We start from the raw sequence: 16,907 nt of genomic DNA, 5'->3' as shown, positions 1-16,907 counted from the left end.
GGCTGGGCTGGGCTGGGGCTGGGGCTGGGGCTAGGCTGAGGCTGGGAGGGGCTAGGGAGGGGTTGGGCTGGGGAGGGGAAGGGGATGGCAATGGGCTAAGGATGGGTTGGGGCTGGAGGTGGGGCTACCCAGATAATTTCACTGGCCTGAACATCACTGTGGAAATGACTAGCTTGGACACTACTGAACAACAAGTTCAGCGGAATATGTATGTGTGGCCGCGCAAATCTTTCCAGTTGAATCAGACAATTACAAGGTGCATTTTGAGATACCTGACTAGGAATTAAAGGCTTCTTTATGAATCATGGCATGTTACTACTCATCAAAAACAAAAAAAACAAAAACAAACAAACAAAAACAAAACACTAAACCCATCCAGATTAAAGAGAGGACCACTAGACTTCAGTTCATAAATAAAAACAAGAGCAAAGAATGTGCCACCATCTTTAATCTGTCACACTGTTGTACAATTTTGAGGGGAAAAAATGGTAACAAAACTATTTATAGATCTTCTGTCTTCAGACCCTGAGCCCAAACCCTGTTATTCTTTAAAATGGAGACATGGGTTGGAATTGGAAGCAAATATTCTTTTCTTAAAAGCCAACGCCAGTAGATGGCAGCGTCGCTGTGATGGTGCCCAGTACATGGGCAAATGGCTTCTTCCACCAAAGTACTCAACCAACTGTCTGACGACCAACCGTGGGCCTTAGCATCCTGTGCTTACAAGCAGGCTACTTCTGAAGCGTCATAGAAGTATAGTATGGCATTCAGAATTTGAGTTTTGTTTTGCTCTATTGTAGCCCATTTGAACTCTATCCAACACAAGTTAAACTTGCGTAATTTGACCTGGAGGTTTGATTGACAAATGCCATACTCTGAAGGAATTCTGTTTCCATTTGACACACTACGGAACGTATTTTTTTTTCCTGGACTTCAGTGGCAGTTTTCCTTGATTTACCTTGCCTTGTCCTATGTCTTGTTGAAGCTTATTGCAGCCCTCAGAAATTTCCAAATGTCAGTATTTAAATAGACCTAGAAACTTATTGATTAGATTTAGAGTTGAGAGTTTTAAATCACCCCAAGGAGTAAGCACAAAAGAATAGCAATTCATTAGAATTCATGCCTCTGAATGGAGCCGTGAGTAGCTTCAAGCTATGATTTATGAAACACTATTAAGTGGGCCACATCTCATCATCCACTCTGGAACTGAAGTGTCAGAGTCGGGCAGCCCCAAGGGAACACACGTATTTGAACTAATGCCTCCTCATATGTCATTCCTAAAGGAAAAAGATGACTACTGAACTTTGCCAACTGTGCAAGTTTAAAACAAAACAAAACATATGCTGCAGAGGACTGTAGAGGCTGAGGCAGGAGGATCAGGAGTGTCGGATAGTTTAAAGTCACACTAAGCTTCACAGCTCCGGGGCAGCCTGAGCTACAGGTGACCCTGCCTCAAAAGATGAGACAAAACAAAAACACCTTGCTTCCTCTGATACTCCATACATACTCCAGCTACAACTGGTCTGCGAAAGGGTAGCCAGAGATGGTATAAAATACTTAGTTAAATTTGAATCTAAAATAAGATACAAGTAAGTCTAGTATAGTGTTTGCTTTTAGTGTATAATTTCATATGCTATTGCATACAGTATATATATATATATATATATATATATATATATATATATGTCTTATAAATAAGTGTGTATTATTGGGGACATACTTCTACTAAAAGATTACCTGTTGTTTATCTGAAATTCCAGTTCATGTAGACATCCCATGGTTTCTAAGTCTCACGGCCCTTTTCTCTGCAGGATTCCTTCTTGCTCTGGTGCTTCAGGAGAGAAGGCCCTCCTGGGCACTAAAAACCCAATAATGAATTTTTGTCAAGGCACATTGTGAAATATATTTGCAAACCGGCAGAAGGAGCCGGCCATAAGTGAATAAGCAAGGCATAGGGACAGCATGGAAGCCACTATAGATACACATGTCCTGTATGCTACCTATACTGAGGATGAGTTTGACAGATTTTAATTAATTGGAAGAAGAAAACACAAAATACTAATTTTTGTATGTATCAAACACATCACCTTAATTCTCCCCTAAGAGAATTCTCATTTCCCAAGGACGAACTAGGTATAGCTATGCAGAATTTTTCTCTCAGAAAGTGTGTTAGCTAAGGTATTGAGACGAAGGACAAAGGAAATTCAAAGGTTTGCTGTGCTGAGACTCACAAAGGAGTCCAGAGAATCACTAAGAGATTGTGTTTGGAATATTGTGAGAAGTATGTACCCATTGAATGTAGAATCATGGGGAGGAGAGGGGAGGGGAGCCAGGGTTTCTGAGAACTACAGCTGAGGTGAGCATCTAGACACATGCCCTACACATGCATGGGGTGTTCAGGAAACACCCCAAGGCCAGACTCTCCCCTCTCTGTACCTGCTTCATGATTCTTGTCTTCTTGGGGAAGCAATAGTTTGGTACCTCAGTGGGTAAGTTGTGTACTGCAGCGGCTGGTTCCACAAGGGATGCTACTCTTTGCAGAAAGCTAAGTAATTGGCTCCATCGGGAAATACGTCAGGACCATGACCGTGCAGGTTCTTGGCTATGGAGTGTGATTGGGGAATTGCCCTCATTTCTTTGACTGGAAATGTCTTAGGCCAGAATGACAATATAATATTGTTCTTCAATCAGCTCAGTGTTCAACATGAATCAAAACTACAGTTGTCAGATAGAATTCCTTCTGTGGGTGCAGTGAGGATGTCTTTATGTCACTTTCTTTAGTTAAAGAAGTCACTTATCCACACACGATTGGACAAGCTTGCCATTAAGCACCTGCTCTTCATTTTACTGTAGTGAGAAGGCAAAATGGGATGAGAGAGAATTAAATAACGACGGTATATAATCTTTATAACACCGAAATTCAAAACCTGGTCATACCAGGCACATATTAGGTCCATGGATATAAATCACAAAAAGATCTTATAGCATTTTCCTAAAGCCTGTTTTTTTTAAATCTCCTATAAACATGTGCTAGTCAAAGAAGATGGTTCTAATGAGCAAATAAAATTAAGAGGGGAAAATGTTTTCATAAATTAATAGCATACTTTATAAATTTTCATTATGAGTGAAATCAATTTTTCTCATTCTCAATTCCTAAATTGTTTTTAGGGTTTTTCTCATGTTTTATGTCTTTAATGGTGACACAGAATCAGAAAAAAAATAGAGCAGTAATAGAAAGAAGCAAACTCATTAGTTGTAATTTTGATGTTACTATTCTCAAAGGTATCATTCAAATAGAGTTAACACTAAGGCAATAAACCACTATATCACTGGCAGCTTCTCAGAAAAGAAAAGGGTTTTAGATTTATTACATAAAAATTCTACACATTGTTTTTCTTTTGCTTTTTGAGAAATGGTCTCACTATTAGGCTTAAGCTGGTCTCAAACAAATCCACCCCTTTCTCGGTTCTAATGGTTATGCTGAAGAAACCAACCCCTTAGGTTTAGGATCTGAGGAGGTCCACATGCGCATAACCAAATGCTTTTCAGTAACCTAAAAGAATGTAAAATGCGCTGGGCATCTATTTGGTTTTGTCCCCTTTGCAAACAAAATCCTACCATAAACCCCAGTTTAAAAGTAAAAGATAGAAAGCCAGGACTAGTTTTAATGTGTATGAAGACCTGGCAAGTCATGAATGGAGAATGCAGGTTTTCTCTAAGCACACCTTGGGGCAGCGTGCCTTGGGCGTTCCCAGACGTAGGCCCATCCTTCTGCCGTGGCTCTACTGAGTGTGGACCACTGAATGTGGCTTTTAAAGCAGGGTCTTTGAAACTTATTCATAACTATTGCAGATGAAGGAAAACAGGGCTTTCTCTAGAGATCAAATCAAATGTTTGTGATAATTCACTACTGAACACATTATAAGTACCCTTATAGGAAGAGAAAAAAAAAAAAGACTGAAAAATCAAAATCCAAACTAAATTTTAGTCCAAGAACTATATTCACCTGGCATTATACCTTAAGCTGGCTTAGATTCAATATCTCCTCTATTAAAATTTATATTCAATATCTCCTCTACCAAAATTTATCATGGGGCTCAAATAAAACAACTATAGTAAGTGCTTGGGCAGTGTTTAACTATCCTATTACTGGTCTGTCAGCCACTGCACATATCCAAGAAACAGATGGCACATGAAAGCCAACTTCGACAGGTTTGTCCCAAGTGGCTGCAGGCCCCACTGGCTCCTCTGTGACTGCTGTATGCTATCAGAACACTGCATTCTGAAGCCAGCCCTGGGGATCATTTGTAGCAGCCCAGAGATGGTGAGCTACTTATCACCGGTCCTGGTAAGACCTGGTATCTGGACTAGGGAAGAGAGAAGATGGATGGAAAGACACTGAGGGTCAGGTGTTCACAGAGTGGAAAGTGGTCAAGAAAGGTCGTTTCAGGTCCGGGAAAAGGCAGCAGAGTGCAGGAAGTGCTGTGAAGACAAACACGTGTGAAGGTCAGAGGTTCTCAACCTGTGGGTCTTGACCCCTGTCACAGGGATTGCATATCAGATACCCTGCATATCAGATATTTATATTACCATTCATAATAGCCAAATTATAATTATGAAGTAGCAACAAAAATAAATTTGTGTTTGGGGATCACCACAGCACAAGGAACTATAATACTAAAGGGTCTTAGCATTAGAAGGTCGAGACCCATGGTCTAGAGTAAGAGCAAATGGAATACAACAAGCCCAAATGGTAGGGCTGGGACAGTGTGAGCTGCGTAGGTACTTACCTGAGAAACAAGATGGCTCAGTGCAGGAAGAGATGGTACTACAAAGAAAAAGAACGCCCTGGGGTAGAAGCTAGAGAGAGTAATGGTTCATAGGAAGTCAAGGCTGAAAATGAGAGGCTAGACAGGTGGCAGACGGCACACAGGTCACTGGAAGGAGCTGTATGCAGCAGTCAGGATTAACTGCTGCAGCTTGCAGGAATAGGGTTGAATTTGCTCTTAGGGGGAGCTTTTTGGTAAGGAAAGCAAGAACAACATTTTTTTTCAGACTAGAGGTAGTTCTAAGACAGAAGGATGGCCTGACCTAGGATCTTAGCTAAAAGAACGATAAAATGATTTGGACCGCAAAGCCCACCATTGAAAAACCAAGTAACAATGGCACAGTTACACTATACTTTGAGCATCTCAAGGATAAACCATCCGGAGCCTCAATGCCCAGAGTTCACCTCTTCTGTGTCCTAAGTCACTTTCCTAATATAAGAACACACCACCACCTCCTTGATTCATCCTGCAAATGAGAATACGCCAGGCACCCAGAACACTAAAATTAAACAACAAGCCACCACTGAAGAAGTAATAACTAAAACCCTCGAAGTGAGGGTGAGTTTTCGTTTTGTTTTAATGTGTATTTTCCAGTTTGTTTTAACATGAAATGTGATTTGTTTTGATAGGAATTGATTTGCAGAGATGAGTTTAATCTCAGCTATCAACCTGCTTGGAATTTTCAAAAAATGCAAAGTCTTTGTCTCACTGTCAGCTCAGCTGAGTCAGACCCTCAGAAGGTGAACCTGACAGGACACAAAAATAAATTAGCCCCTCTTCGGGGGAACATACCGAGTCATTAAAGGATCCAATAGCCTCCAATTACTTAGAGATGAAGAAGCCCCCCAAGCTAACACCTAGGAGAGTTTGAACTCAAGAGCATTCTATCTGAGGGCAGAATAGGTCTTCCAGGCTAACAGGCAGGGGAAGAAAACGAGCCTCCTAGGTGTGCATTGAAGGAGTGGGTTAGATAATCTGGGTAAATGATGGCTTGCTTTTCTTCATCAGACCATCTAGTTCCCCCATGTGTGGTACTCTAGACCATTTGAGCTTTTTGAGCTAACAGCTGGCCCTGCCAGCATCCATGAGGACTGGGGGAGGGGAACATTTTCATTTATTACCGAACCTCTAGTGGAAGACAATAAACTCTAGAAGTTAATTTTCTAAAATTATCTAAATATAAAGTTCCCCCAAGTGATGCCAAGTAATATAATCAACATCTGATACTAGAACAAGTTTTTTTGTTTTTCTTTTAAATCATTGAATGCCTCAATATCTACGGTCATACGGTTGGGCCCACAAAATCACTCTGGAAGTAGGCATCTGTTAACTTCAGTGTGGTGGCTTTGGATCACACAGTGGCATATGAGCACATTAGTGGACTTTCCCGAATCTCTAACAGGAGGCATGGCTAACAGGAGGCATAGCCTGTTATGGGTCCTGCTACACATTTTCTCACTGTCAATCTCTCTGTGCCGTTCTAGCAAGCATCCCGTTTACTGCCCAGCCAAGTGCAAACCCCTTTAACCAGTGATGCCCAAACATGGCTCAGAATGAAGGACTTCTTCAGGAAAGACGTGACACAAAATTACTCTTTGTTTTAGGGGACTTCTAAGAGCATCCATGCCTGCAACTGGTTTAACTCATCAGAATGGGCACATGTGAGCGTGTAGCACACTTTGCGCTTAGCATGCAATGAGACCTTGAGTTCAGTTCCCAGCACTCCAAAATTAAAACAATTAAAATGGAAGAACTGGGGTGTAAGACTGCAAATCTCCCCCTGGTGCTTCTTAAAGCAAGGCCAGAGCTGTAGATCCTGGGAAAGTGGGGTTTTGAGAGCAACTTCACCTTTTCTTCTCACCTCAGTTGAGCATAGTTCGGAGTACTAAGGTCCCAGACGAATTAACAGCCACCACAGCAATGCTGGGCTGGGGGCTTCTCTGTCTTCTGGTTTCTCTTGAATTCAAAGGATGAAATTCCTGGGCAAAGGGAAAGTGGGTTTAGAGGGGAGCTCTGTTATAGGATTGCACCTGGGAGCTTAAGAAGATGGAGCACCACCAAACCCAGAAGCCACAGCAGAAACTGGGGAGTGGGGAGAAGGCGTGAGCAGGCTCGTCAAATGGGTCCATAAAGGAGCTGTCCTGGTGCCTCTTGGTTTGAGCACATCCTCATGTGTGCTTGCCAGGGAAGTGCTCTTTTAGTGAAGGAAAGGCACAAAGCATCCTCCCCTGCCTCCTAGTCTCTGGCAAAGACAGAGCTGCCCACAGAACCAAGGGCATGTTCAGCTTCTAGCCAAGGACGAAAGTTAAAATGTTTGGGGTCCTTACCCTAAAATTGCCTGACTGGTTTTTATCATGGGAAGGCTACCAGGGGCTTGCAGGCTGGGCCGCTTTTCTGCTTTGTCAATGTTAGTTTCTGACAGATTCTCCCAGCGCCAGGCATATGACAAAGAGACCAGCATTGGGTGCTGTTCCATTCTGTGGGTTGAAGGAGACCCTGAGTCAGATCATTTTTGGCAAAAGGTCTTTAATAACATCAGCCATGCAGCAGGGGTATGAAAGAGGGAGGGGGTGGGTGGATGGATGGAGAGAAATACAGAGTAATAGGTTGGCTCAGGAAAGAGTTGACACAAAATTACTCTTCAAATAGAAGCTTTCTTGGGGGGAAAGAGCCTTGAGACTCTAGGGAGCCATGCTTGGACCTTGAGGATGGAAAGCATTAACAAAGGAATGGTACCCTACATCAGAGACAGCAGGATGGAGTCTTAAAGGGACAGAGAGACTTCCCTTTAAAACTCCGTTAAAAGTAAGAGACAACCTGCATGGACAGGATGACAGGGAGAGTTGAAGAATCTTCAGAGAAACCCCCAGAACAAAGGGTGCATTGGGGAATTACATACCATATGACTTCGTTCAGCACAGCCTACACAACAGAGGAGTCCGATACTGAATCAGACAAGAAATGAGAAGCTGTAAAACTCCTGGACAGCTTTCTTCTCTTTCCCAAGGAGCGGTACAAGACTTGGGGCGGGGGTTGGGGAGTTGGCCTAATTTTTTCAGATTCTGAGATCAGTCCCAGGAGATGACCTTCATCTTAGAGGAGCAGACCTATTATCTATCAATGAAGTCTATAGCCTAGCGTGAGCCAGCAAAGGCATACTTAGAAAGTTTCCGTGAAGGAAGGGTGAGTTTGTACAGGGCAGGGACGTAAGCTTGATTAGTAAGTGGTCCATGTTAGCTGACTGAGGAGAGGAAACAAGGCATGCATGACTTAGGTTAAATGGCAGGTGGGTGGTGTGGGCCTCGGTGTGTCCCAGCCTTCTCATGGTTTGGTTCCTTGGAAGGTCTGGGTTCTCCAACAAAAATTGATCTTCAAACATAAATGTAGCCACACAAAGATTAGGCTGTCTGACACTGTTGCTTTATTTCGATGAAGGTGTGACCTTATACATTTAATAAATAAAATAATGTTAAACAGTCAAAGATGCCTCTGAGTACCACATCACTGAACAGTCTCGAGCAGGTAACCAACAATCCTTCTCTGCTCTGAGTGTGAATTTTGCCAGCTTCCACGTGGCGATTTAATCACAGTTCCTTTCTGAGACCTCACGTCATTATCATCAGATTCCATATGGGGCCAAGTGGCACCTCATTCAGAGCCCGGATACCCAGTGATGAAGATGGCAGCTGTGACACTTAAGACAGGAGAGCACAGAGAAGGGGCGGGGGGGGGGCGGGGGGCGGGGCAGAGCAGGGCGGGGGCGGGAGCGGGGCAAACCACCCCTCCTTTCTTATTCTTTCACATTTTGTTCACAAGCTAAGTGACTAATATCTCGCGATCCTATCTGTCTCGGAGGGCTGCATGGTGACATCCCTTCCTGCACCTAGTATTTTTAAAAGCAAATCTGGAAACATCTGTCCCACAGGCCTCACTAGGAACCTATCATGAAGACTCAATGGTCACAAAGTTTGGGACCAAATTTGTCACTGAAGACAGAAGCTAAGAGGAGAGAAAGCACCCTGTGGGTGTTTTCATCCCCTCACATCAAGAGCCAGGCCCATGTGACTGTGCCACCCTGTGTGGGAGGGGAGCCAAGGAAACTCTGTCTGTAAACTATCTGAGTCCTTTTGTAAGTAGATCGGATGTGGGCTGTGGGGAGCTTCCCAGAGCCTGCAACCGGCAGGGGGCTGGGGACTGACTAGCCAGAGGCTGAGCCACTGAGACAGACATCTGCCCATGTCCCCACGTATCCCGGTTCAGTGCTAAATGCTGATCTTACACAATCTGCTATGTCTACTGTCTGCAGAATTAGGTAGCATAGTGCCCATTAAAAGCAAATGCACGCAATAGTGGAGTTATTAGGCCAAGCTGGGACTTGACAATTTAGACTAAGTCAAATCCTTAGGGCAAGACCAACTTGGCATTTAGGAAGACCTGAAGCCATTTTCACCCAGCAGGGGCCGGACACTGCGTGTGCTGCAAGGTTTCTGTTGCTGGGAAGCCTGTCTTCCCACACAGCTCCCTCCCAAGGACAGCTCAGTCAATAAAGGGACCAGTCTGGAGCAGCCGCAACTGTGTTTGGCTCTAATATAAAATCAGCATGAAAGCTTGATCCAGCCTGTGCTGGATGTAGAGCGGGTTTCCTCGCCTTCTCCTGAGAGCAGATGGAAATCCTGGCAACCAAAGGAGCCAAAGGAAGAAGGAAGCCTGTGGTTCTTCTGCCCCTACAAGTAAATGGGGAGCAGCATCCTGCTGTTCCCAAAGATGTTTGAAATGAAGTGGGGTGTTCTAGGATACACAGACAAACAGGCGACTTAATTAACCAAGACACTTTGGAGCACGAATTCGAAAAAGACAGAACCTAGGATCGATCAATGTAAGTTATGTAAGTCCAGGGTGCCCACAGCAGACATAATACCGAGCACACACACCCCTCCCCAATTGTACTGGAAGCACACTCCCTCCCTACCCCTCCCATGGAGGTGACATCCCCAGTTAAGGGCATTCCCAGACCTCCAACCAGTAGCTACCTGTCCCCTAAAGTTTATTTTCAGAGCGCTGTGGGAATTCTGTCTCTCAATCCCAAGACCTCAATACCTCAATTTCTTTTGCCTTACACAACTAAGTAAATTCCTGCAGACTTGAATGTGCGGATCATGAAGATGAAATGGCATGTCTTGTTTGGTTATTTTACCTGCTCCCGGGTGATGCAGATAGGCAATAAAATTAATTAAATCAACACTCTCCATTACCACTCCTACTATTTCCCCCCAGACATTGTCATTCTCTCTAAGAAGAATCTGTTTTCCCTAAGGCTGTTTTAAAATGATAATATAGCCTCTGCTACAAATGGGGCGGACTAGCGGGAAGATGTGTGCAAACCTGCCTTTTCTCCATGTAATTAAACTCCAGTAGCAAGGGTGTCTCTTGAAGCCATGCTCTTTCTACTGGGTTCAGATGGATTGGTGTATATTTGTTAAACCTAGGGAGGAGCAGTTGGTTTGCAAGGCAGAGCAAATGGATCCCTCTCATTCATTCCTGCTCCAAAACCCAGAAACCTAGAGATCCCTGTCCCCCTACCCAGCAAGTGAGAAGAGCTAAAGGCTGAGGCACTCACCCTGAGGAGAAAGGTAGGACAGGGGTGGAGGTAGTTCCATAAGAGCCCATTAAAGTTTTGAGTTCTTACTACAGAAAAAAATATGCATAGCCATGTATACACCACTGCATTTTCGATACATGCCAGGGAGTCCCCAGAGATGCTCATCTGTAGGTCACCACCTATGGTTCAAGGAAGTACTTTTCAGAGAGTTCCTGCTGCTTGGGAACTAACTAGAAATAGCATAGCAATACTCTACCCTGTCTCACCATCTCTAGCGCAGTGGCCTGGATACAAGGCTGGTTGGTCCCTTGTAAGGAAGAGAGGCCGCTGTTCTCAATTCTGCTAACAACCTGAATGTCCCATGACACTTCCCAATGTCTAGATTTCATTTCAATGGGCAAACCTTAGTTTCATACATTCCAGTCCAGGCACTTGCAGAGAGCCATCATCTTGTCACTGGGTAGCACAAGTGCCATGGAGATGGAACACCGAAGGAGTTCCTTCGGGAAAGCTCACCAAAAGTCTGGGAGGTGGAGGACTGGACCAGTGAAGATGTCACTCCACCTACAGCTATGAATATAAATGTTGCAGTGATCTTGTGTGATGTTGTATGGTGGTTTTCTGTGTCTCTGTCCCCGCCACCTACCCCCACCCCCCGGGCATAACATGATGCCATTTTGGACTTTCCCTCCGGTATCCATGGCAACCAGAGCAGAACAACACAGTGGTAGCCAGGTCTGTGGTAATGGTATAAAGCTATTAACACTTCCAAGGAGACTCAGGAAAGCTTCACCTGAGATTCTTGCTGTTATTCCTCCAACCCTCCTCCCACTGTAGGTGATCTTGGGAGACACTAGAGTAGATAGGAAGTGGAAGGTTAATTGAAAGGGTTTGGATGATGCAGCTTTCCTGAGGTCATCTTCCATGATGGAGTGGGACTTTGCATTGATACCATTGTTTGGGTGTCTCCAATATTTCTGCATATAATCTTTCACCTGTGCTGTATAAGAAAGCCCAAGACATGCACTGGGCTCACCAAGTTGAGCTTTGATGAAGTCTCACTTTGGTTTGTCCCCTAGAAAAGTTAAAGCAATACACAGCCTTCCTTACAGGTCAATGAGGCACAGGGCTGCTTAGTCTACACCTAATAACTGTTTGCCGGTGTTGAGGTCAGACTATGTCCTGCACTAAGTCCACATTTTATAAAACTGATTTTTGAGACTGTATGTTCCCTAGGGGACTCCATTTCGCAAGCAGTTTTGATTTCATTTTGAGGGAGAAGGATGATTGCAGCCCTTGCGTAGACCCAGAAAACCATGCCTGTGTCAGAAACCAACCATCCAGTGCAGATTGATAAATGACTTATTTCTGGGAATAGAAATGGAGACTCCCTTCTTTGTTTCGTTGCAGTAAATTGAGACAGTAGGGACACATGGGTATAATAAAATTATGTAAGGAAAGCCATACCCAAGAACTTATCAGACACATAAGACCAAGGGAAGGATGTAACTTTCTTACCTGGCCCCTATGGCATGAGGGACACCCAGTACTACCATGGTCAAGGACCTGGGACTCCCAGACTGTCCCTTGGTCCTCCACTGTTGACGTCACCTACTCACTACCTGTCCATCTACCTGTTTACCCATCTGGACCTGGCCCTCCATTTCCTGTTCTCAGATCCTGATTTGATGCTTTCCACCTTGCATCTGGAATGTTGCTCTCAAAACCTGCTGCCAGCAGTTCCCTCTCGACAGTGGTCTGATTCCATATCAATGCAGACTCTCAGGCTACTTTCAAGGTCTCTTGAACCCTGCAGCAACCACTTTAACTTGGACTATTATATAAACCAGACATATTCGGATACACATATTTACTATGTGATGTGCGATGTGAGAGTTGATAGTAGCAGTTAAGATTGAAATGAAGGAACCAGCCTGGGCCAGAATCCCAAAGTAGGTACAGATTGGCCAGAGTTCTGCTGCTAAAGCTATAGATTCTTGTGAATTTATTGTTATTCAGTAAATTCTGGCATTGTGGAAAGAAACCAATGTACTTGTCTCTGATTCTGACATGGTATTCTCAGGACAGAGAAGCCACTGCTAGGGTGAGAGCTAATTTAATATGTGAAGTGAAGTTTAGATGGAATGGGCACTCTATTTAAAGGAGTTGCAGTCAACAGGAAGGTGGGAGTCTGGGGAATGAGAGGCTATGCTTATGTGTATGTTTTCAGAGCAGCCGGATGCTCTAGGGTGGTGTATGGCTTTGCTCCAAGGAGTATTTGATGTGGGGCTTTGGGACTTAGGAAACCTGGCCCCAACTCAAAGCTAGGAACGGAAGAGATGGAGGGTAGCCTTTATTTGCACAGTCTTGTTACTCATGCAGCATGTACGGGTTGGGGTTTTAGAGCTCATTTGTCTTAGGTTTCTCTCTCCCCTAACTGTGTATCTCAAATTCCTCAGCAGAGGCATGGCAGCTGCAGAGGTGGGGAGTACAGCCATGACCTAACAGTACCTCCACGGAAAGCCATAGTTTAGCCTAAGAGGCAGGACTATTTCTAGAGTAAAGTATGAGACCTTCAAGTCAGCTTATTCAAGTGAACTTTTTAAAGGGCCTTTTCTTTTTAGAATCATTGCAAGTGGTTAAAATAAAACACCAGAAACACCCTTGGAGTTGCGTCTCTCGAGGCATCTCTCAGGAGGTGATGTGAGCCTGGTGGAGGAGGGACAGTCAGTGTGAGACACTAATGGGGAGGATGGGCCAGCAGAGAGCAGTAAATGTATGCACAGATGCTCACCCAAGCCATGTCTGTGGAAACCACACACATTTACTGAACTTTTGGAAATGAATGTGCCACAAGAACGCAGAGACTTGCTAACAGTTACTTCTGGGTTCGTTTATTTCGTTTTGTTTTGGTTTTTGGTTTTTGTTTTTGTTTTTGTTTTTGTAGCTTCTACTCCAGGTTCCCAGCATTTTCTTTATGAACATATTGGCAAGAGTTGGAATTAGCCTCTATGCCTTTCATGTAATGGGAGGGATATTGGAAGGGCACTGATCAGATTAATGTTTGTAATTAAAGACTATCCAGACCCAACCAAACTGCCATCATCTTCAGGAATTCTTCTGGGCATGCTCACAAAAGATCATCACAGTTGGACTTCCCCCTTTTATAGAAGATGGGGGTTGTGGGGTGCTGGGACCCTCACTGGAGTATCCAGTCACCCCTCTGAACACATTGTATGCAATCCTGCCTTAATTGCACCTGGTCTTCAGGGAGGATACCGGAAAGGATGAAGGAAGGAGATCCATCTACACAGCCATGGGGTAGGCGGCATCCACACTGAGCACATGCCTTCCAGAGTGACTACTTGAAAGTCGCCAGCGCTCATGCTGTAACCCTTACCCATTGCTGTGTTAAGAAAGCCTAGCCAGGCTTGGTGGCGCACGCCCTTAATCCCAACACTTGGGAGGCAGAGGCAGGTGAATTTCTGAGTTCGAGGCCAGCCTGGTGTACAGAGTGAATTCTAGGACAGCCAGGGCTACACAGAGAAACCCTGTCTCAAAAAAAAAAAAAAAAAAAAAAAAAAAAAAAAAAAGCTTAACAAACTCCCTGGCTCTTGTCTCAGGGTCTCTATTGCTGTGATAAAGTGAAATTATCAAAAGCAACTTGGAGAGAAAAAAAGTGCATTTCCCTTACCCTTCCATCTCACAATTCTTCACCAAAGGCAGTGAAGGAAAACATCCAAACAGAAGCAGACGAAGGAGCAATGGAGGGGTGCTGCGAACAAGCATGTTCCTCCTGGCTTGCTCAGCCTGCTTCCTTGCTTCTTTTTGTCCCCCATTTTTTTTCTTTTACTGAGAATAGACTCTTTTCTCACACAGTATATGCTGATTATAATCCCCCCCCCCTCTTCCCAGTTCCTCCCCATCCATCCAGATCCACTCCTTTTCTGTCTCTCGTTAGAAAAGAACAGGTTTCTAAGATAACAACTAAACATGACCAAATATAATGTAATAAAATGAAACAAAAACTGTCACATCAAAGTTGGAGGTGGCAACCTTGCAAGAGGAGAGGAGCCTTAAGAGCTGGTCTGAGAGTCAGAGATACACTCCTTCTCCTGGTCAGGAGTCCCATCCTATGCTGGTAGGAGACTCTTGCAGGCCCTGCGCTTGCTCCTTCTGTCTCTGTGAGGCCTTATTCATTTTGCTTCGTTGATTCTCCTGGTGTCCTCCACACTCTCTGACACTTATAATCTTTTCACCTCCTCTTCTGCCAGATTCCCTGAGCTCTGAGGGGAAGGATTTGATGGACACCTCCCATTTGAACTCTCTCAACACATAATGTGTGCCTGTGGGTCTCTGCTTCTGTTCCTCTCTGCTGCCAGTGGAGCCTCTCTGATGCTGACTGGATAAGGCGCTGACCTATGAGTGGAGCAGAATATGATTAGGAGTCACTTTATTGATTTTGTTTGTTTGTTTGTTTGTTTTTTGGCCAGTAGTGTTTGGTTTTACTCTAGGTCTCTGGGCTATCTGGTCTCTGGTTCCAGGTTACCCAAGCAGTGACTTGGCATGGGTTCCATTTCATGGAGTGGGCAAGTTCAGCCTGCTTTCTTATAGAACCCCCAAACCCCAGCCCTAGTGTAGCCCCACCTACAATGGGCTGGGCCCTCCCCGATGAATCTCTATTAAGAAAATGCTCCACAGGCTTGCCTACAACCCAGTTTTTTTAGGCACTTCTTCTCATTTGAGGTTCCCTCCTCTGAGCTGACTTTAGCTTGTGTCAGGTATACATAAAAATAGCCAACACAATTTCCTTAGGATGATTTCGGTGGCATCACACCTCAGTTTGTAGGTTTGTTGTTAGGACCTTAGGAGGAGGGATAGGTGTTGTTTGCTTCTTGCCCATGGAAGGAATTTTAGCAACAATACCTAAATAGAACAAATTTGCATCTGTTGGCTCTCACCTGTGAACGGAGCAGGTCAGCTGGTCTTTCCTGTTCTCACTGGTGTGAAACGCACCATGCACACACAGCCATCGAGCCTTGGTTTTGTGTGGCTCTGTGACTTTCAGAAGCACTTTGTCTCTTAGTCTAGATTAGTGCTAAGACTGCAGGCTCTAGAGGCCAATGGTCTTTCTCAGTTCAGCTGCTGGTTCTACCGCATGCTGTGTAACCATAAGCAAAGTAGAAATCCCTCTGCGCACGCAACATTCTTTGTCCATGTCTTTCTAACTCTCTGCATTGACAACAGTGACTCTGTTCCCACGAGGCTGCTATGAAGATTAAGAGAACTGCAAGCTTAGATAACTATTTGGTGCATCGTGTATACACTGAAGACACAACCAGTCTATGATACAGTTAAGGGTAAGGGTTTTTTGTTGTTGTTTTGTTTTGTTTTGTTTTATTGTAGATATGAGAGAAAGAGAATAGTCAGAGACATAGGGAAGAGTCCAGAGTGGAGAAAAAGAAAGAAGTAGAAAGAATCTGGACAGGAGACAGGATGTGGCCAGGGCTATCTATCTGCAAGAGGGGAGACTATCAGGGAAGAGGAGACACAGAATTGAAAGTGTATCAGAAACATAGCGAGGATAATGGGGTTATAAAGAGATTGAGTAGCTGGGGAATTGAGGGGATCCTGTAAGCTGGAGTAGTGGGGCGGAGTGAAAAGGGCTAGGATGCCCTGGCATTTGAAATGTGTAACAGGTACTTGTGATACTGAGGGAGCCTGGAGGCCAGGGTGCCTTGCACACCAGGTGATAGGCTCCATGGGTAACCATCTGTCTCGGCTGCCAGAGGTAAGAGCAATGACTCCTTTTGGTAGAGTGGGATCACGTTTCACAAGTTCCTGAGTAATGCTGGCTTTTATCTAACCTTTAGAACCCCTTCCATAGTCCAAATTGAGCTCAGTTATGAATATTTGGACTACCTTTTGGAGTTTGGGGAATTAGAGTTTACTTTGAACTTCATACATTGTAACTACTAAATTAATATAAATTCTATTGACTTTGAAACTCAATCAATATCCTTGCCTCCTTCTCATTTTCCATTTGATTCCCCTCTCTTGCTGCTCTCATATATATATATTCTGGTTGTGTTGTTTCTTGTGGAATTAATGTGGTTAACAGGTTTGAGTTTGTGATGGCCAACTTCAATGGATCAGCTAGCTGTGGCTGAGGGAGATGCTGTCTGAGGTGCATCCCCATTGAGGTATCTTTCTTAGCCGTTTGGTCCCACCCCCTTCTCCTTTCCTCCTCATCCTACTCTGTCTAGAACGGCCGCCTCCCATCACACAGTGTTTTAGGAATACTGTGTGGGCGGCAGTCCTGCCCAGCCCTCATTTCAAAGCAAGTGGATGCCACTGGGACCTCTTTCCTCCTCCCCATCAGGTGCTGTAAGGATGCACAATCCATTTGCATCCTGAAGCACCGGAGCTAGAAGTGGGCCTGACATACCAGCTCAGGTGGCTGGACACTCCTCGGGCTG

The sequence above is a fragment of the Mus caroli genome, chromosome 2 (genome assembly GCF_900094665.2).
Source record: "Mus caroli chromosome 2, CAROLI_EIJ_v1.1, whole genome shotgun sequence".
Lineage (NCBI taxonomy): Eukaryota > Metazoa > Chordata > Mammalia > Rodentia > Muridae > Mus > Mus caroli.
This window is presented reverse-complemented; position numbering follows the sequence as displayed.